This window comes from Panthera tigris, chromosome B3 (assembly GCF_018350195.1).
Source record: "Panthera tigris isolate Pti1 chromosome B3, P.tigris_Pti1_mat1.1, whole genome shotgun sequence".
Classification (NCBI taxonomy): Eukaryota; Metazoa; Chordata; class Mammalia; order Carnivora; family Felidae; genus Panthera; species Panthera tigris.
The window spans coordinates 76345059-76367541 of record NC_056665.1 but is presented as its reverse complement, the minus strand read 5'-3'; the positions used below and the strand labels follow the sequence as shown (position 1 = coordinate 76367541).

General features: G+C 33.4%; 1 protein-coding gene across 9 annotated transcripts in view; it reads left to right on the top strand.

Moving 5' to 3' along the window:
• NOVA1 (NOVA alternative splicing regulator 1) overlaps positions 1-22483 on the top strand; it is a 149141-nt gene that overhangs the window by 37079 nt on the left and 89579 nt on the right. For 4 of the 9 annotated variants that reach the window (XM_042989487.1, XM_042989486.1, XM_042989485.1 and 1 more), the window contains one exon: positions 11531-11632. The exons of 3 other annotated variants lie outside the window; for them this stretch is intronic. The gene's annotated coding sequence lies outside the window, so the exon portion shown is untranslated. Of the gene's footprint in view, positions 1-1922; positions 1958-2299; positions 2384-11530; positions 11633-12629; positions 12691-22483 lie in introns of those variants that run through there. 2 more of the 9 variants (XM_042989489.1, XM_042989491.1) reach the window with 2 other exon arrangements.

Genomic DNA, 22483 nt, shown 5'->3' with positions numbered 1-22483 from the left:
CTTTTGCAGTGGCAGTAGTCCCCAAACTTATTCAGCTTATTTAAGTGATAGAACATGTGTAAATCATTGTGTTCTTCAGAACACCGGGAGCACTGGTATAGTGCTTAAACTTAACATTAGTAGAGCAGCAGCAGTGATAATAATAATAGCTAATAATTATATAGAACTTAATGTGATCCAGGAACAGTTATAACTACATGCTTTCTATATTTTAATGGAATTAGTCCACACAGTAATCCTGTGACATAAAGGGATTTGCTCAAAGCATATATGTATGCATGGTCCATATATATGTGTATGTAAGTGTGTGTGTGTGTGTGTGTGTGCGTGCGCGTGTGCGCGCACGTGCATATATACATATCCATAAGTATATGGAGACACATTAATTATATTACTTGGAAATGTATGTATGTATACATACATATGCAAATATATGCATATTTGTTATATATGTAAATGATTTTTTACCTGTAAAATTAAAGGCAAAGATGGGATTTGCTCATAGCTTGCCCCTAAGGTCTGTTCTCATAACTACCATGTTATGCTAATAGAATATTCTAGTATAGGCAATTAGCAGGGAGCTATCAAATATTAAAACTTAGATAAAATGTCAAAATTAGGTAGTTTTATCCCTTAATCTAATTTTATATGAATTGGGCAAAGACTGGTGTTACTTGAGTTTTATCTCCAAAAAGCCTCAGGAAGTTATAGATCATCACTTTGTTGATAGTCTCTACCCTATGTTTTTACATGGCATAGATAACAAATTTATATTATTCAATAAAGTTTTACTAAATTATTACAATGAATAATTTTAATATTATATTCCTATAACTCTGTGACAGAGGAAACTATAACAGTCAATTCTTTTTTATTTGATAAATTATTATTTAAGGACATGTATTATTAAATATGATAAAATACATTATAGACATTATAAGGAATTCTGAGAGATTCATGTACATTTTTAGCATCCTTAAATTAGGGGATGGTCTCAGAGTCATGAAAAAGTGGGTTTTATTTTAAATGTCATTATAAAGTACATATTTGGTATATGATCTCTTGGATATCATTCATGGATATTTAGATTTGAAAATGTCGACAGCAATTGATGATAAGAGAGTCTCAAATATAAGCCTGTCTACATAATATAAAAATGGTATTAAAATTTATAGTTATCCCATATTTTTAAAAATGGGTGTTCAGTATACTTTCCAGAATTATGGGAACCAGTAGAGTATTTAATAAGTGATAAGTGTAAGATTAATTCCACATTGTTGGATGCAAACCAGATTTTATCTAATTATTCTCTTTAACACAGCTACCAGGGTATTTCATATTTTCCTAAAATTGATGGTTGTCATTTTACAAAAGATGCATTAGATTCATAAATGGTACTGAAGCATATTTAAAGATAAATCAAAAAATGATTGCACAGAGATGTACATAGATCTACGGATCTATACACTTTAGAAAAGTACATATATATAATTTTGATCTCAAAGAGTAGAAAACTATTTCCCTCTCTTGGTGAAAAATAATCTCATAGTTAATTTAAAATTTCCTGGTCCATATAAATTTTCTGTTGCATCTGGGTAAGACCTAAAATATGTAGGCAGGGAGGAAAAACTTACCCTTGCATTCTTTTTTTTTTTTTTTAAATTTTTTTTTTCAACGTTTTTTATTTATTTTTGGGACAGAGAGAGACAGAGCATGAACGGGGAAGGGGCAGAGAGAGAGGGAGACACAGAATCGGAAACAGGCTCCAGGCTCCGAGCCATCAGCCCAGAGCCTGACGCGGGGCTCGAACTCACGGACCGCGAGATCGTGACCTGGCTGAAGTCGGACGCTTAACCGACTGCGCCACCCAGGCGCCCCCTTTGCATTCTTTTGATCAGGAGTTTTCTATTTCAGTTTGCTGAGACAATATCACCTAGTTCCATCATAATATCATCAGGTAGGCAAGGGAATTTTAGAATGATTAAAGTAAAGCATGAATATTTTTAAAAATATAACCTTAAACTCTTGGTACTGTTATATCCATAGCATTATCTGGGTTTCTGAAATTAAAATAGCACATTAAACCTAACAAAATCTCTTGGCCTATTTAAACCTTGTTTCCCAGATACAGCTTTTCTATATATAGATTACAGTTTTATTGAGTTTTATGGTATAAATTACCTTTATAAACATATAACTTAATGTGTACTGTGATCCTACAAACTGGAAATGTTACTTGCATGTGACGAAAGCAAGTTTGGTTAGCTGTATGTTTAAATTTATTTCTTACTTTGAACAGGAAGTGCTTATTATGCTCCTTCACTGTGTTCCATTTCAAGTGCAATAGCTTGAAAAAGAAGCTTCAGAATGAAAATATATTTTGGTAAGACTATAAAAAAATAGCTTCACAAAAGAATGTCATTGAAAAAATGTGGAACAAAAAAGTTTACCTCGATAAACCCATTTGCATATCAGCCATCATAACAGTGTTACCATTGTTTCTCTACCTGCATTGCACTCAAGTCACCGTATTTTAAAATTAGACATAATGTGTCTCTTGCATAATTTACTTTCATGACAATTGCTGAAAAAACAATATTATCATTTACATCTAGATTTCTAGACCTATTTCTATTTTTATGTAATTATTCTAAACCTTTTACTTCTTGATATCTTAATATAACAACCAGTTTTCTTTTTTTAATTAACAAACTTCAATTTGTAGAGCAGTTTTAGGCTTGCAGAAATATTTAATGCAAAGTTCAAGGAGTTGCCATTTACCCTTTTTTGCCCCTCCTTTTCCTGTACCTCCAGAACACTGTTTCCCCTTTTATTAACATCTTGCAATAATGTAGTACAATTGTTAAAGTTGATGTACCAATATTGATACATTAATAACTGAAGTCCATAGTTTATATTAAAATGTTTTAATGTTTTTATTCGTTTGTTGAGAGACAGAGAGAGACTGTGAGTGGGAGAGGGGCAGAGAGAGAAGGATACACAGAACCCGAAGCAGACTCCAGGCTCTGAGCTGTCAGCACACAGCCCAATGTGGAGCTCCAACCTACGAACCTTGAGATCATGAACTGAGCCGAAGTCTGCTGCTTAACTGACTGAGCCACCCAGGCACCCCCATATTTTATATTAGAATTCACGCTTTGTGATTTTACAAACATATAGTGACATATATCCATCATTACAGAATCATGTGGAACAATTTCTAAGTATCCCCCCTGTGTTCCACCTGTTCATCTCTCCTTCTGTCCCCATGCATTTCTGTTAGTCACTCATCGTTTTACTATCTTTATGGTTTTGCCTTTTCTAGAATGTCATATATTTGGAATCATAAAGATTGGCTTTTTTCATTTCGCAATATGGGTTTAAGGTTTTTTATGTCTCTTGGTGCCATGATAGCTCATTTCTTTTTATCACTGAATAATATTCTGTAACATGGATATACCACAGTTTGTTAATTCATTCACCTGTTGAAGAACATCTTGGTTGCTTCTAAGTTTTTGCAATTATGAAGAAATCTATAAATATTTATGTGTGGACTTTTGTGTGGACCTGAGTTTTCAACCCCATTTGTGTAAATACTGAGGAGTGTGATTGCTGGATCATGTGGTAAGAGTATATTTTGTTGGAAAGAAATTGCAAACATTTTCAAAAATAGCTGTACCACTTTTCATTCCACCAGCAATGAATAAAAGTTTCTGTTGTTCTACATCCTAGTTAGCATTTGTCGGTGTTTTGGATTTTAGCCATTATTATAGGTGTGTAGTAGTATCTCACTGATTTTTTAAATTTGTAATTCCCCAATGAAATACTGTTATGAACTGAATTATGTCCCCCACCCAATTTCATATGTTGAAGTCTTGACCCCTAGTACCTCAATATGTGGTTTTATTTGGAGATAGGGTCTTAACAGAATTAATCAAATTAAAGTAAAATTATTAGATTGGGTCCTAATCCATTATGGCTAGTGTCCTTATAAAAAAGGGGAATTTTGGACGCAGTGATATGCATACAGGAAGAATTCCATGGACACATGAAGACTTGTCATCTATAAGCCAAGGAGTGAGGCCTGGAATCTGAATCCTTCCTTCATAGCCCTCAGAAGGAACCAACTCTGCTAACACCTTGATTTTGGACTTCTAGCCTCGAAATTGTGAGAAATTAGTTTCTCTTGCTTAAGCTATCCAGTTTGTGGTACTTTGTTATGGCAGCCCTACCAAGCTAATAAATATATTCAGCATCTTTTCATATGCTTAACGTGCCATCAGCTTATCTTCTTGATGAGGTATGCATCCGATTTTTTGCCCATTTTTTGTTGTTTTCTCACTGGTAGATTTTAAGGTTCTTTATATATTCTTTCTTTGTATATTTGGATGTGTTTTGCACATTTTTCCCCATCTGTGGCTTGTTTTTCAATTCTTAACAGTGTTTTTTTTTGCAGCGCGGTTTTTAATTTTAATAAATTCTAACTTAGTTTTTTTCTTTGGTGTTGTCTTAAAAGTCACTGTCAGTCCCAAAGTCATTACGATATTCTTCTATGTTATACTTTAGAGGAATGTTGTAGCTTTGTCTTTGATTCATTTTGAGCTAATTTTTGTGAAAGTTTATCTGCATCCAGATTCTTTTTTTTTTTGAATGTGTATTCTTTTTTTTCAGCATCCTTTGTTGAAAAAATTATCCTTTCTTCGTTGATTTTTTTCACTGAATTTGCCTCATTGTCAAAGATCAGTTGATTACATTTTTTTGCATTTATATCTGTTCCTTTTCATTGATCGATTTGTCTGTTCTTTCACCAATACCACATTGTCTTGATTACTGTGGATTTATAGTAAGTCTTGAAGTCCTGTAGTATCAGCCTCCAACTGTGCTCTTCTCCTTTAACATTGTGTTGACAATCTGGCTAACATTTATTTTTAAATGTTCGTTAATTTTTGAGAGAGATAGGGCACAAGTGAGAGAGACGGAGGGGGAGGCACAAGTGGAGGAGGGGCATAGAGATAGGGGGACACAGAATCTGAAGCAGAGAATCTGAAGCAGGTTCCAAGCTCTGAGCTGTCAGTGCAGAGCCTGATGCAAGGCTCGAACCCTCAAACCATGAGATCATGACCCAAGCTGAAGACAGACACTTAATCTACTGAGACACCCGGGTGCCCTTAACATTTTTTGTTTTCTGCTTTTTTATTTTATTTTTTTTTTAATTTTTGAGAGAGAGAGAGAGAGCGAGCATGAGCAGGGATGGTGCAGAGAGAGAGGGAGATAGAGAACCCCAAGCAAGCTCTGCGCTAACAGCAAGGAGCCTGGCACAGGTCTTGGTCTTACGAACTATGAGGTGATGACCTGAGCTGGAATCCAGAGTCAGGACCTTAACTGACTGAACCACCCAGGTGCGCCATCACGAACATTATTTACTAACAGTGAATTAACATGTGAGTGTGGATGACTTGAGTTTGTATGATTTTCCTTACTTTCCAATTTAATTTGTAACTTACATTATTTATTCTTACAGCCTTTTAAAAAGAGGTTAGAAAAAAAGGTATAATTAGAGAACTCAGTTTTGTAATTTTGACTTATATTTTCTTTTCATTATGTTGTATCTCTGAGAAGGACTAATAAAATATATGTCGAGTATGCATGGTATAATTTAGGATGATGAATGATTATAAAATGAATGGGGACTTTACATAAACTGTTGTAAAATAACATCAATGTAATAGGATCCTGAATTCTCTAAAAATGTGACATTTAAACAGAGTTAAGGTTATGCATAATTTAGCCATGTAAAATACTGATACTCCTTAATTTATTTTAAAGGATATATCTGAGTTTTTAGGGAATTCCCATTAAATATTAATTTAAGTATTAAATGACTTGAAAGAGTGTGATTCAGTTTGAGGGAAATTCCTAAGTTACTAACTATGAGAGCGGAATATTCTTTAAAATTGTGTTTTAGATTACTCCATTGTGAATATTCAAAGTGTTCCTTTAGAACAATAAATATTCTAACCTGTTTTTTTTCTTTCTTTTTTGCTTTTTCCTTTGCTAGAGCCTTTTTGTTCTGCAGGCTTTTAAGTTTAGCATCCTATTTAGGAGGTTTTACTTTTTAGCTTGTATACAAGCTATTTGTTAGTTTTTGGAATAAGACCTATATTATTTATAAATGTTCAGAATGTTTCTTTAAGTTTTATATAAGGGAGAAATCTAAGGAATTCCTGACAAAATGTCTGTAGTTATATTATTACCAGTTGTTCTTTAAGAATAAGAAGTAAGACTGATAATGCAGGCATTTAGCCTGACATTCATGTAGTATTTTAGATGGAAAGTCAGAAGCACGTAGTAGCTCTTTGGTGCTAACCATTTCATAATATGGTATGAATCAAGATGAGGAATTAAATGGAGATGCAAATATAGAATGGCTTTTTTTTTTTTCTCCTGTGGCACCTTTGTTTATGATTGGTCAAGTGATTTATTTATTTCTTTAAATATCTCAAGAAAAATAGCTTTTTGGATACTTTAGGAAAAGAGTTTAATCTGACTTTAATCTGGTAAAGTCTGTTTATCTGACCAGTTTGAATTTTTAACCTCATAGCCCAATTTAAAACTCAGCTTTTCCCCTTCTGCTCATTGCCACTTGGCTTTTCTAGGAGATTAGAGTGTGGAAGAGTTGAATCTAGTCATTCAGTCTGTTCACTCCAGTGAGTGGAGAGTGAGCTGCTTTTTCGTTTTTATTCCTATTTCTCCTCCTGGGTTCTGGTACCTAAAGGAGAGATGGAAAGATCTCCTACTTAAGTAGGAGAACTTTAGTTTTCTTTTTCTCCTCTGCTGAAAACTGACTAGACCTTAATGCTTTCTGTCGGGGAAAGAGACAAAAATACTGGCTTTCTGATGCATCACTTACTGTAAAACTTGTTTTGGAGGTGAGATATTTTTGGTGTGTCAAGTTCCATCCAGTTCTGGCTTGTCTTCTACTTTTTTTCAGTTTCTACCTCTCCAGGATACTCACAGCCTCTGGCTGCTGGGATCCCCATTGTCTGGAGGCTCAAGTTCAGCTACTTTCACAGTCAAGACACTCTTTGCCATTACAGTGGTTCTCTTTACCCTGCTTTCCAACTTTGAGTCTTTTTTCCCCTCCCCTCAGATAAGTCTACCAGGATGATAGGCAAGCATACGTGCAAGCAGAAGTCCAACTGAAAGATAACTGTCTTCCTTCTTGCCAGTCTTTGGGACCCCCTCATACTGGGTTTAGATTCTTGGACAACAGCACTGTCCAACTACATTAAGTCATTGAAGGAAACTCTCAAGTTGGTTGACTCACTCAAAATGAGACAAAATGGGCAGTTTGGGATAACAAAGAATTGGGGAAGGTAAACATGTTTCAGTTATGAAGGAGTAGTTGGTTTCACGTTTGATCTCTGACTTCTGAATGTTAAATACTTGATTGATGATTTTTTGTTCTTAGTCTTGAGTTCTAATTATCAATCCCACCTCATATTGTTATGTAAATTTTACCATAGTCTCGCTGGTACTGTAGTATCAATGCAGAGTATATGTCTAAACCCCCCCCAGTGGATGCCTGAAACCACAGACAGTAATGAACCCTATGTATAGTGTTTTTTCCTGTACATGCATAGCTATGACAAAGTTTAATTTATAAATTAGACATGGTAAGAAATTAACAACAATAACTAATAATAAAATTATATACTGTAATAAAGTTATGTGACTGTGGTCTGTCTCTCACAATATTGTACTGTGCTCAGTTGTCTGGTGATGTGAGGTGATAAAGTGCTTCTGTGAATGAGATGAAATAAGGTTAATGACAGGCGTTGTGTTGTAGCATTAGGCTAGTATTAATCTTCTGAGGATACGTTAGAAGGAGGATCATCTGCTTCTAGACAGCATTGACCACAGGTAACTGAAGCTGCAGAAAGCCAAAGTGTGGATAAGGTGATTTCCATTCTTGCTGGCTACGATCAGTTCAACCACAGCAACTAGTATGATCCTTACAAAAGATTAAACAAGTGATATTACTCCGCCAGTCAAAATATTGCAGTGGTTTTCTCTAAGAGTTTTTTTAAAAAAGTCCAAAGTCCTTATTATGGTCTGCAAGTTTCTGTGTGATCTGATACCAGGTTAAAATTTTGATCACTTGCTCCTGTCACAGGACTTTGCTCTTATTGTTCTTTCTGTGTAGTGTTCTTACCCCAGATAGTCTGTGGACTCCTGTCATTTCATTCTTTGTTCATACACTGCTGCTTCCTTTGGTTTTCTCTGACCACTTTGTTAAAATAGTATATTTGTTAGTTTGTTCCTATAACTTGCCTTTCTTTTGTTTTATACCTGAGTCATTTCCATACATTTTATTATAATTTAATAGTTTATTATCCGTCTCTCTCATTAGCATGAAATCTTTGAAAGGTCATTGGCTCCTTTGTTCAGTGCTTTACCTAGTGTCTTAAATGGAACCTGACTCATAGGAAACTTAATTTTTTTTGTTGACTGAATAAATGAAGGAATGCTAGTATCTATACTCAAACTTTAGAAATAGCTTTGACTTATCTCACAATTTTTAGTCTTCTAGTGTTTTTACATAATAGTATACTTTTGTTTTTTATAGATTTTTTAAAATCCTAATTATATATTCCCAGTGTTCTCATCCCAGTTGAACCATCCACACCTCTAGTTGGTCTTCCATGCTGCTGCTAGAGTGAGTTTTGTTAAATGCTTCTCAAGTTGCCACCCTTTGGAATAAAATATTTTAAAATTCCTGAGCCTAATTGGACCTGTGGCTGTTGTCCTTCTCACTGTCCTGTGCATGTACTCTATGTTCTACTAATATCCTTTTCATTGCAGTATTCTGAATGCTTTCATATGCTTCTCTCTTACTCCTATACCTTTATGTAAAGGCTTTCCCCTTTTTATCTTACTGCTAGATATTTTATTAGTGTGTGAATACATAAAACGTAACTCCTATCATGAGAAGGCTCTGGAAAAAGTTCTTTACATTTGAAGTGGTTGGGAGCCAAGTGTGTGTGTGTGTGTGTGTGTGTGTGTGTGTGTGTGTGTGTGTGTGTACATATATATATATATAAGCAAACCTTTCATTTTCTTCGCTGGGTACCTTTAATACATGGTGAAAGTTCATTTGTCATTTTTGATGAGTATTTAAAAAGTTGCTACAGTCTTGAAGAGCACCATAAACACTCTTTTGTAATGTTCTTTGTAATGTGGAATTTATTTCAAAGGTATGGCTAATCTACAGATGTTGTAACTCACAGATTATTTTTAAAGGCTGTGCATGTATGAATGTATATTGAATCATTACCTTCAGCAAGACAAACTGAAAGGAATAGGGAAAATAATTTACGAAATTAAGAGTATTGCTTGTAGTATAACCTTTTCAGAAAATATGGTCCCTTGATCGGTTCTTCAAATTTAGATTTTTTTTGTTTGTATATTATTATGTGTGTGAATTAAAGGAGGGACTGATAAAGGAAATGAAATTATTTTATATAGGCAATTGAAGCTCTAAATATTTTCCATATCTGAGCCTGTTCAAAATAAGTACAGTGTCATAGAAGGGATCAGTGTGGCCTTTTGGGAAATGTAGACTATAGGAGTACATAGCAGTGTCTCAAAACTTGTATGTAGCAACTTTGCATCTAAAATAGTATAGAAATGTATAGTTTGCAATGTTGGTCTCTTTCAGAAGATACAGCTAAATAAAAGTAGAAAAGACTTAGCTAAATAAAACTAATAAGAAGTTATGTAGCAATAAACAAAGATGAGACCCTATAAGGAAGTTCTGGTTGTTTGATATAGCTTTTTTGAACAATTATTGCTATTACTGATAATTTTAGGTCAGGTATTGTACCATGTGTTTATGTGAATTATTTCATTTGGTTATTGGAACTTCCCTGTGTCTGTTTTTCAGTAAAAAAAAAAAAAAAAAAAAAAAAAAAAGGAACAGCTGTTCAGAGTTAGACATTTAATTTAAGTGATTACTTCCACCTACTCAATTGGGTATCTTCAAACCACTTATCAGTAGTTCCTTAAATTTTGGAGGGGGAGTCACAGAACCTTTTGAGAACCTCACAAAAGCTTACGGCCTGTTCGCCCTAGACAAATGTGCTTGTGGTCCCCTATAATAGGTCTTTATTTTTAGCATGCAATTTTGCAGAATTTCTAGATTACCTAAGTCACATACATGGACCCCACAATGTAATCTCTGATCTGTGTCTTCTTTTAATAAAGAAACTGATAAACTCTGTATTTTTTTCTTCCTCTACTACCTTTTATCACTTTAGGAAGGTAATATTTGTTTGCACTATGCCTTATTCTAGAAAGAATTTGAAGAAACTGAAAGGAAATTATCAACTATCTCTAACTCTACTAGGTGTATACCAAAATAAATACATAAATGCTGTTATGGCAAGTGAGATTCAGAAGTTTGATGGATGGGACACTTTTTAATGGTCACATTTGTTGGACTTTGCTTCAGAGCACCCTCATTCTGTTTCATGACTGTATGTGCGTATTTTGAAGTAATGTGAACTGTTACTTCTTCAGGGTAAACAGAGTAGCTCTGCCTAGAGATAAAAAATTAGAAAGGTAGTGCCTTCCAGCTTCATGATTGATTCGGTGATATTTCTCAGAGAATAATCTTTTCTTGATATTGTAATTCCATCAAATATAAATTACATAGAAAGGGTGTTGTAGTAAAAGTAGGATGGTAATAGTTTTCCTTATTAATGAACTAAAGTTATTATACACTTAGTTAACTCATTGATATGTGGGCTAAGGATGAAGACTGTATTTAGATTATAACTCTTTGAGACTTTGGAGAAGAAAAGTTGTTATTTTACATGAGATCACTTTTAAAGGTCCATTATATGAAAAATAATTTAACCATTGGTAATTGTTGAGGACTAGTTATTTCACAACATTGGTTTTTAAATATAAAGTAATTTAGAATTTCAGAACGGGTTTCCTTACTTTTAAATATATTTTCATGTCACTGATGCTTCAATTCTGATATCTCACCTCTTTTGTTTTTCCCCCCTTGAATTGTCATCTAAAGTAAAAGCATTAAATTAGCTAAACATAATGAAGTATCTTACTGTATATATTTGCTTGGTTTTAGGTAAATTACTATAAAAGTAATGTTATAAAACTGTATACAGTGTTTGGGTTTAATTTTTCTACGTATGTGTTTTAACATTGACTTACAGTTATGTTGTGTGAATAATTGTATTTCTACTTTTTCCTTCAATCATTCTTAACATCGAATTTTTAAATGAACGGTAGCCCATCTGTGTAGGGCTCTTGTGACTGAATGATGTATTTTGTTTTGCTGTGGCACAGTTTTTAGACAGCCACTTTTGTTGTTAAATATTTTCATTTTCTATAGTACTTTTCATCCCTGTATATATGTACAGGAGTCACTTCACCCACCACCGAATTGCAGCCACTTCTGAGGTGGAACGCAGCAACTGTTTAACAGCGCACTTTCCCCTAGGTGCTGACAGCTGCAGAAGAAATTGTACATGGTCCTGTACAGAAGGTATTTCTCCACTGTGCCATCTGCAGAGTGAAACTGACTAGGAGTACTACATAGACTGTAAGTTTCTTGTGTACCCGTCCTAGACTGGAAAACCCAATAAGAGAGAATAACAAATAACTGGGAAGCATCATTTAAAAATGTATTGAGGTCAGTTAAACTTAGTGCTGCTCTCCCTGGCTCTAAATTTTATTTTAACGTCATCTAATTTGTGATTGGTACTGAATTGAATAACAAACAAATAGATGCACTCCTTGGCAATTATTTTATTCTAAAAGCATATGAAACTAAAGTGCTTTCATAAATACTTCACTTTTAATGAAGCTTAAAAGAATCAATTTGTTTTTAAATATTTTCAAATAACCATACCAATATTATATAAGATCTTAGAACTGTATTCTTAAAGTAGCAAATCAACTTAAAATTCAACAGGAACATCCTAATTAGCTTTCCTTATAGTGTTTTATGTTTTAGTTGTAATACTTTCATTCTTGTGGTGAAAGCTTTGCAACAAAGCCAGTTTATAATGAACCTAGTTTTGATTTTTTGTTTTAGAAGCTTTGAGTTTGATTTTTTTTTTTTTTTTTTTTTTTTTTTTTTTTTTTTTAGTGTATTGAAACAAAGCTTGGGAGAGAAGAAACAGTAAATATTTGAAATTTCACTTAATGTATTTTAGTCTTTCTCTTCCATTTCATTATTTAATGATTTTCTTTTTCCTTTTGTAAAAGCTGTTTACCAGAGTGCTATCTTTAATAATAGTTTGGTATGTTTATGCCTTATAGGATAGGAAAATAACGTTAGAAGCTCCTGTGTCTATTGTTAAACAATATGATATGCATTGTTATATTTCATTGTTTTGCAAAATTTCTAGTCAATAATATGACTTACTATCTATTTTTGTGTGTGTGTGCATCTGTAGACATTTCTCTGGTGAGAAATTAGGATCTCTTAGTCTTCACAGAGTCTTAATTTTATGAAATATAGTGTCATTTGTTTTAGGTAACTTTAACTTACATCATAATTTAAATGATGTTTGTGTACATCTCTATGCCTATAGATTCTCAATGAAAGCAGATAAAAGCCTCTCTGGGCCACAGTTTACTTACTTGTAAAATGAGGTGGGTGGAAGAAATTATTTCTACAGACCCTTTATTTACGTGTTTTCTGTTTAACTCAGGGGTAGAATTCTATGTATATAGAATGTACCTTACATTGTGTAACCAAGATATTTTGGTGCAAGTGACTTTGTTCTAGTTAGAATATTATTTGTGTTAATTAAATGCCGAGTGATGGTATTTTAGAGTCAAAAGAAGAGGTCTGATTTCCAACAAAGATTTTTAACTGTCTCTAATTGTTAGTGGAATTACCTCGCTGTTTTGAAATAAACTTTTTTGAGAATAAATAAAATTCTCAACAACCTGTTCATCATAGAGGCATCTGGTAAATTTTTTAAAAACTAAGCTTTACATTCACAGTGGAATGCAGTTAAATATTACCAAAAACTAACTTTTTAATGAGATTTTCCCTCTTACTTAGACTTAATACTTCTTTCAGCAGTCAAAGCACTAAAGAAGTAAACATTCATATTTTAAAGAATATAGTTTAGACATAATATAATGTACTTATGTATCTTTAGCAAGAAGGTATTTTATCAGTATATGTAATATTTGATTTGCTAGAATTGGTTCTTTTGAATTTTCTACAAACAGTGTAATTGTAAGTATTGCTTCATCTCATTTATCTTAATAACTGAAGTTAATATATTTGACAGAATAGACCATATGCTTTATATACTGTTTTGGTGAAAAGTGCGAACTATACCTGTTGTGCATATCTGAGTATATAATTTTCAATTATACAGAGTTGTTATATATTAGACCTTCTGTGGATGATGTAAGTTTAGCAACTTAATAGATTCAGTTTTTAGCCAAATGAATCTTATACTTTAAAATACTTCAACGTATGTTATTTGGAAAAGGGAATTAGATGGAAACTTTCATTTTTATTGAATATACTTATGTATTCTATGAATTTTATGAACATGTACTACTTGTATAATCAAAAATAAAGGAAAATATTGGCATTTCAGTTAAAATGTATATTTGGAGCATTTGTTTAGTTTATTTAGAAATCACCTTCATTGCGTAAAGTATCTTATAGATACTTATTATCTCTGTTTGAATGTTTGTTTCTCGGAGGGAAGGGTTTTCATATTATTCTGCAGGACCAGCATTGTGGTTGGGCTTATTATATAATTTATATTCATATAATAGTTTTTGAATTCAGAAGTAAATACTAGATCAAGATTAACTAAATCTTAAAGAAACCTGTATTTTTTCCATCTTCCCCCATTATAATCTTCTGTTTGAAATAGAAAAATGAGAGAAGTATGTAGATAAAATGAATTTTTAATACTTAATAATATGTACTTAGACTTATGGCAATAATGTTCTCTGACAACATATAGCTTTCAGTTGGAAGCTTTAAAAAGAAATACAGCACCAGCTGAAGAAATAGTGAAATTGATGAGAAAATAAAATGCAAGGAAATGTACTTTTGGTGTAGATTTTACTTAATTTAAACTAATTTTAAAGAACATTTTCATATAGAGTTTCAATCCATATTTTAAAATTCTCATATGCTCTCCTCAGTTTTACAAAATAACATCCTCTGTCTTTTCAATTAAAGGCATATTTTTATATTCATCCCAGATGTCTAAAAAACTATTTGTCTCATCAAATTTGTTTGAGCAGAATCTTGTCATGTAATAGGAAAATGAAACACTTTCAGATGTTTCATTGTGAATAATGAGGAAATGATTTTGTAATTTCACATTAGGTGGACAATTCTTTTTATACTAAATGGTTAATATTTGAGTTTATTTAATAAACTTTAGTATTCAGACATTATCTTCTGTCATCCAAAATACAATTTATATCCATTGAATAATATTTGCAGTTTGAATTTATATAGAAACAAATGTGAGGAATTTTTTTTTTCAAAGAACCTCACACCAGTTATATGAAGTTAAAATACTCATATAATTACCTCAGTCTTTGATATTCATGTGTTACGTATCAGTTAAGTCCAGCCACTTTTTATGAATTTTGCAGATATTTCTCATGTACATTTAATTAGTTGAAAAATTTAAAAGTCTAAATTTGTATAAAGAACTATGCCGCAAATCTCTTTAATAGTAAGTTAACATACCTTTATTACCTAAAATTTGCTTAATCCCTGAAATTTCTATGTGTCATAGGTAAAGTGTTTTACATAGGTAAAAGTGTGTGTGTGTGTGTGTGTGTGTGTGTGTGTGTGTGTGTGTGTGTACGGGCGTTCAAGTGCACGCATGTGATATACTTTATGAAGCATGGCCTGGAATCCTGACTGCCACTTTGTAGCTATTTAAATAAAGTATAAATTGTTTAATAACTGTAAGTTTTTTTTTTAATCTGTTAATAGGAAATCATTACACCTACCTCACAGGGTTGTTGTGAGGAAAAACAGTAAAACATATGTGAAAGTGCTTTGCATATGCTGGATAGGCAGTATATAAAAAATGAGTGTTAGTAGAACTTCAGTGGACCTCATTTTTATCTTATGATAAAATCTATATTCTGTGCATGTGATCTGACTCCCTCTTTATGTCCTCAACCTCATTTCTTTCCTTGCAGACTGCATATATTGATTAATTGATGCCAAGTGCTTTGCAGTTCTTAGAATATGTCATGCCTTCTTTGGGTCTTTGTGTGCTTGCAACATTCTTTCCAACTACTCACACACCCCTTTTCCCCAGACCGCTATCATCTGTGTAACTCAACCTCATTCTTCAGGTCTTCCTTTACAGATTTCTCCTTAACTAAGATATTTCCTACTCATCCTTAACCTCTTATACTCCTGTTAGATGACCCTTGTATATATATATGGTCCTCTGGGCTTTGCTCGTTCCTATGCTAGCAGTTAGCTCATGTATTATTACTGCCTTTGTGCTTGTCTGTTTCCTCTGTAAACTCGTTGAGAGTGGAGTCTGCCTTTAACTTCTTTAACTCAGTACTTAAGAGTTTCTGCAACTCAGGAAACAGTGAGCATTTTATAAATAGATGTAAGTTCTCCCTAAACAAATTCATAACACATGATTCATACTCCTTAAAAAAATGTTTAATTCTGTATTTATAGGATAGATTTTAAGCTCCATAATAAACAGATCAAAATTACGGCATTTTTATAATTGACTACTTTACTCACCATTTGTCACTCTTAATGGATTTATTAAGAGGTGAACTCACCAGGGTGCAAGTGGAAAGTTACTTTATTCTTTCCTGTCATGGCACCTGAAATCCCACCTTGAATATTTTCTTTTCTGCTTCTCGATACATGCTTTTCAAGTGTCCATCTCTTCTCTGCTCTTGTTCTTCTTCCTCTTGCTCTTTTCTTTCTCTTGTTCTTTTCATTCTCTCTTCAATACTTTCTTTGCTTACTCCCTGGCATTTGAAAATATACTAACTTTTCAGATAACTTTTTTTTTTAAAAAGAAGGCTATGAAATTAAAATTCCAAATTCTCATCCAATGTGAAAATTTTCACTTATGTCAGCTTTGTTTAAAGAAGGCTTGGGGTGCCGGGGTCAGTTGGTTTAGCTTTTGACTCTTGATTTCTGCTTGGGTCATGATCTCACAGTCATGAGATAGAGACCTGCATTGGGCTCTGTGCTGACCATGGAGCCTGCTTGGGATTCTCTCTGCCTCTCTGTCTGCCCTTCCCCCATTCATGTTCTCTTTAACACACTCACTCTCTGTCAAAATAAATAAGCATTTAAAAGAATTTTTAAAGATTAAAAAGGAATAAAGAAGGCCTACAAACCTGAGTAGAGACATGTCAACTAGTGGACATTTGTATTAATTTCATTTTGCCTTAGTTTTTCTCCCAGCTTCTCATGCTGCTCCTGGTGGGTCTTCCAAAGTTTAATGTTAGAAATGAAGAACTAATTGGCAATAAAGGCATGTTGGAAGTTTAACTTTTTTGCTTTCCTGGATTTATCAGACTCCCACTGTTGGGGGACACCCCAGTTGTAATTCCTTGATACAGTTGAGACTTCCTTTGTTGGTCTTCTTTTGACTACTATCCTTAGTTTCTGACTTTCTAGTCTATGTTGAACCCTTTCTTCTGGGGTTATCTTGTTCCCTTTGCAGTCCTCTGTGTAGAATTCCTTTAAAAATGGCTCAACGCCAATTCCTTTCCCAGGAGTCCTTGGAAAATGTCCCATTGGAAAATGTAATTCTTTACTTCAAACTCTCAAATTGGCTATTTCTAAGGTAGTAGCCCCAGACTAAGGGCATCTTAACCTCTTGCCTTTAGATGTTTTTAGGCCTAGGTCCAGTTCCTGTATCATTCGTTTAATGCCCTGTATCTTAAGGGACATAGGCCAAACTATGAGTGGGTCGCTGTTCTATTTCTTCCTCAAACAATGTAAGCTCCTCTCCTCCAGTATATACTTATATTTTTTATATGAGTGATGGATTAAACAATGCCTGAGCAATTTTTGGCCACATTTTTCCAAATGTTGCATAGATGAGCTGTTACCTCAGGTATAGTACTTAGAACCTTTTGTTGTCAGCTTTGGTTCCTATCTGAAACTGAGAAAACAAGAAAATGGCCATAATGGTCAGCTTGCATTTCTAGAAATTTCTGTGAACATTCATCCATTTCTATATTTCTGTGCCTTGTGTTAGGTTATACTGTGAGTTTGTAATGTCCTTCCTACTTTTTCCTCCTGGTGGAATCCTTCCCAGTCTTTGATGACCAATTTAGGGGAAATCTCTGTTGGTGCCTGCAGTTAGAATAACTTCTGTCTACTGTGTTCTCACAAATACTTTGTGTGAAGTGTTATTGTATTACTTATAAATTTGTCTGACTAGATTGAGAGCATTTTTTAGATAGCCACTGACTTATTGGTGAACCCCTTGCCACTTGGTCTCTATTATGTGTTTCATATATTATTTGGTAAATTAATCTCTTCTGAACACTGAGATTAAACTTTGTAAAATTATTGTTAAGTAATTAATATTTACATTCTTATTTATTTCTGTCCATATTTCAAAAAATATTTGAGGCGGTAAGGATTATATTTTATGCCTTTGATTTTTGTCTCCCAGTGTTATTGCTCTTTGTCTGTTCTTAGGCACATTCATTCTTTCAGTTCTGGTTTTCATTCAGTTTTCTCCATTTCTTCCTACATTCCTAATATTTCTTCCTTGTTTTGTTTTTCTTTCTTATTTTATTCCAGTTTTCCAATTGACGGATTTAACTATGAGAAGTAAAGATAACCAGGTATTCCAAGCAGGTTCAGGCTGAAAGTTTAAAAAAAAAAAAAGTGAATATGACAGATCTCCAGACTAGTTGAATTTCAAGCAGTATAGATGCCAGAAATTGTAATTTATGTGATTATTTGTCTGCAGTCATATTGCTTATACCAATAGATTTTTGTGTGTTTTCATAAGAAGGAATAAACTATAAAAGATGGCCAAGTGATTGATTTTCAATTTTAGATATCAAGAAACACTGTTTATTTCTATTCATTATCCCACTTTCTAATCACTACAGTTATTCAAATATCTATTTACCTTACAAAATTAGTAAAATTAATTATTGAATTTTTTACTTAGTTTAAGGTGAATATTACTCTATGATTAAAGTTTGATATTAAGAAGAACAAAATTCCATTTTTCTAAGTTTTTGTGAACATATTGACAAAGCTAAAATCCAGGAGAGTTTTTAGGAAACATCTCGTATGGATCAGTTATCAAATAGGAAAATTAATGCTAAAACTTATAGTTTTTCTAACTATACCATCTGAAATGTACTTCTCTTTTAAATATTCATTATTCTGTTTTCTTTTCCTTTTAATGGCTATTTCTGGTTTTCAGGTGTGGTTTTGTATAGGACTTTAAGAAACCCTCTTTTGGTGGGTCAAGTAAAATGTTAAAAAAGTAAATATTATAAACATTAAAATTCATCAAAACCTAGTTCTTTATTTTATATGTAAGCCTATGTAATGTCCTAGGCAAAATACCTTACTTATATTATAGATATACATGCACATAATAAGGAAATTGGCCATTAATTGATATTTCTTTTTTATGCTTGTTTCTGAAATGCTAGCTCCACGTTTTCCCCTTTGCTGCAGGCTATGACAGATTCAGCATGTCTGAAACCAAAGTAGATATTTAGTTCTCTATTCTCATTCTGCCTTCCAAGTCAATCATTCTTGCTTATGACTTCAGTATATACCTTGCGACCGAGAGTCACAATAATACCATTCTCTCCTCTCCTTTGACTTGAATGTCATCCTATTTATTTTCACATCTTAATTATTTTGCTTTTGAGATGTATCTTGAATCAGTAAGCTCCATTCTATATCCATTGATAAACTCTAGCTCATTATTTTATCACTTGCCAAGATTCAGGTACTAGATTTGTCTTTCTGTTTATATTACATTTTTCTTGAGGATGGGAACCACATTATATTCACCTTGGTACTTTCCATGGAGAATAGTCTCAGTAAATCCTTTCTAAGCTTACTCAGCTAATTGTGAAGTTGATTCTTTGTATTGAAGCCTTAAAAATATTGAATGGGTTGCTAAAACACAGACCAGTGCCACAGTTAAAATGAATCACGCATTGTTCCAACTTGATGATACTCCTATTAGTGTTAACACTACCAGAAAAGTGCTTTAAGTGAATTCTGAATAATCTCTTAAGAACCCTTGGCTTTGTACTAATTATATTAAAACAGATTTTCTTGCCAATATGCTAGTATATATGCTGGTGTGTAGGCTCTTGCTATAACTATCCCATTAAAAAAATACATATAGTTATATGCCATCTTGAAAATGTAGCAGAATCTTGGTTACTTCTCTTTTTATATTAGTCCCTTTCTAGATCTTTCAGAGATAAATAATACAAATGGGAAGCGAGCTTCTTTGGAAATCTTGGAAAAGTCTTCACCCCAACTACCAGTCCCACTGTGGATCTCGATTTATCCTAGTAAGGGGTTACAGTGGCCTCCTAAGAGGAGTAACTTTACTACAGCCTATATTAGTGCTTCCTGTGCTGGAACTTACAGAAAACTTATTTTCCCTTTTGCTTCTTCTCATTGTAATCTTTGAAAATAATCACTGGTTTCTGGTAATTTACATTATGAAGATGCTCTCATTTCAGACTTGATAAAATATGAATATGTGCTTTTCTGATCTTTTAGAGTGTTTTGTAAAATTATTTGAATGAGTGTTAGTATTTATATAGAAATAAGATGACCTTTTAAATGTTTTTGAAAAATATTATTTTCAGTTTATAATTTTATTTTGATCAGTATGGTCTGATATTTTCTTTATTCCTCTCCTGTTTCTTTTAATATGTACTTAGTATGTATACATCTTTATCCAGATCTTTCATTATACACATACAAATGTGTACATAAGAACTTTTAATTTTGTAGTCATCTTTTTATATTCTCATATCTCAGTTATTTCTTTGAAATGATAAGTTTTCAAATTAGTTTAATTTTGTTTTTGCTATATAAAAATACATTTTGAAACCTGTATAGGTTTTTTTATCTATTTTCCAGATTTATATAAACTTAACCATATGTTGCTTTTATACCCTAGACATTATATGATATTTATGCTTTACATGTCACTTAGTACATTAAATATAATTAACATTCTTTTGTATAATATTTAATTATTTTTACTCTTCCATTTATTCAATCAATTTTTAGTGATACAATGTTCTACGCACTGTCTTACATGGTGGGAATGCAGAAAGTCTTGGCTCTTACGGAGCTTTTATTCTTGTTGGTGAAGAGGGAGAGAAACATATAACACTAAATAAATAAGCATAATTTTTTATTTTATTTATTTATTTATTTAAATGTTTATTTATTTTAGATAGAGACAGAGAGACAGAGCACGAGCAGGGGGGGAGGGGCAGAGAGAGAGGGAGATGCAGAATCCGAAGCAGGCTCCAGGCTCTGAGGTGTCAGCACATACCCTGACACGGGGCTGGAATTCATGAACCATGAGATCGTGACCTGAGCCAAAGTCCGATGTTTAACTGACTGAGCCACCCAGGTGCCCCTAAAAACACGTAATTTTAGATACGCATAAATACCATGAAGGAAAGGGATACTTGGGTGGCTCAATCAGTTAAGCATCTAACTCTTTGTTTGGCCTCAGGTCATGATTTCATGGTTTATGAGTTCAAGCTCCGCATCTGGCTCTGTGTTGACAGCGTGAAGCCTGCTTGGGATTCTCTCTCTTTCTCTCTGCCCCTCCCCTGCTCACATGCACTCTCTCTCTCTCTAAATAAATAAATAAATAGATGAATAAATAAACTTAAAAAAATATTATGAAGGAAATAAATGCATGTGATAAAAAAAAATATTGAGGAGGAGTATACTTTAGCTAGGATATCAAAAGGAAACCTCAAAGACAGGGCATTTGAGTTGAGCTCTAAATGATTAGGAGGAAGAAAATCACATTCCGGTTGTCAGGAATAGCAAGGACAAAGTTTTTGGATATGAATGAGTTTGGCATGTTGAAAAACAGAAAGAAATGTTGTGTGTTGAACATTGTTAGAAGAGAGAGTGTGGCAGGAGGTGAGGTCTTTGAAATAATGCAGGCCAGATCAAATGGGTCATAGTAAGAAGTTGCAATTACAGTATAGTTACAATGTGAAGACATTGGGTATTTGAGTTTTATGATGATTAGCACTGAGGACATTACTCTTGCTGTGTGGAAGATAAACAGGGAAAAGGAGTGAGGGTCTAGGAGAGGTAATTATTAGGAAGTTCTTGCAGTAGTTCAAGAAGTTATGGTGTCTAGGATTAGAGTTTTTGGCAGTAGAAATAATGAGAGGTGATTTATTTTAGAGGAGCACTGATAGAATTTGTGAATGGATTAGAAAGGGTATTGTCAACAGTATCAGACATAAGTAAACATGAAGTAGTTCTTGAAAATATCATTCAATGGACTTGGACTTTTCTGTGGTAAAAATGTACCATAATTTATTTAAATTACACTCTATTTTTATTTTTTCCTTAGTATAAATAACATTAACCTTTCATCATTTTCTTACCTCACTGTCATTGTATATAAATAATGATTTGTGATGGCTTGCCAATTTGAATGGTAGAAAATTATATCTTACTCACTAGACTAAAATTGTAGTGTGTATATTGACAGGTTGTAGTTTTTCAATTGTGAATTATTTCTGGCCTTGTTTATTTTGAGATGTTATTTTCCTTATTGATTTGAAAGGCCACATTAGTTATAGAGAGCTAAACATCCCCAAATTATTTGGTTTTGAGATTTTTTTTTTTTCTTATATTAGTCTCCTCCATGCCCTTTATGTCCTAGACACTTCAGCTATTTCTAACCTCTTTCTTGCCTCATGGAATTGGCACTTGCGATTCTCCATTTTTTGGATCCCTCTTCAGCCAGTCTTCAATGGTGGGCTGTGTTTCAGCTCAAATATTACCTCCTTAGAAGAGCTGTTCCCAGCTTCCTACCATAAGATTGCTTCTCATGCCTTTCACGTCCTGTCACGTTATTGCCTGTGTTCCCTCCACCCCTACCCGCACCCCGCCCCCGCCAGGCTTTTAAAGTCATCCTGGCGCTTATCACAGTCTGGAGTTACTCATTGCTTACTTATTACTTGTTCTTTCCAATGAGAATGAAAGAACCATGAGGGTAGGTGTCTACTCTGAATTTGTTTACTCTTGGACCTCTCAGGCTAGAATATTGTTGGGCATTACCACACAATATATGTTATAGGGTGAATAATATAGGAATATTAGCTGTTTGTGCCATATGCTTGTGTTTTTCCCCTTTTGTCAATTGCCTTCATTCTGATT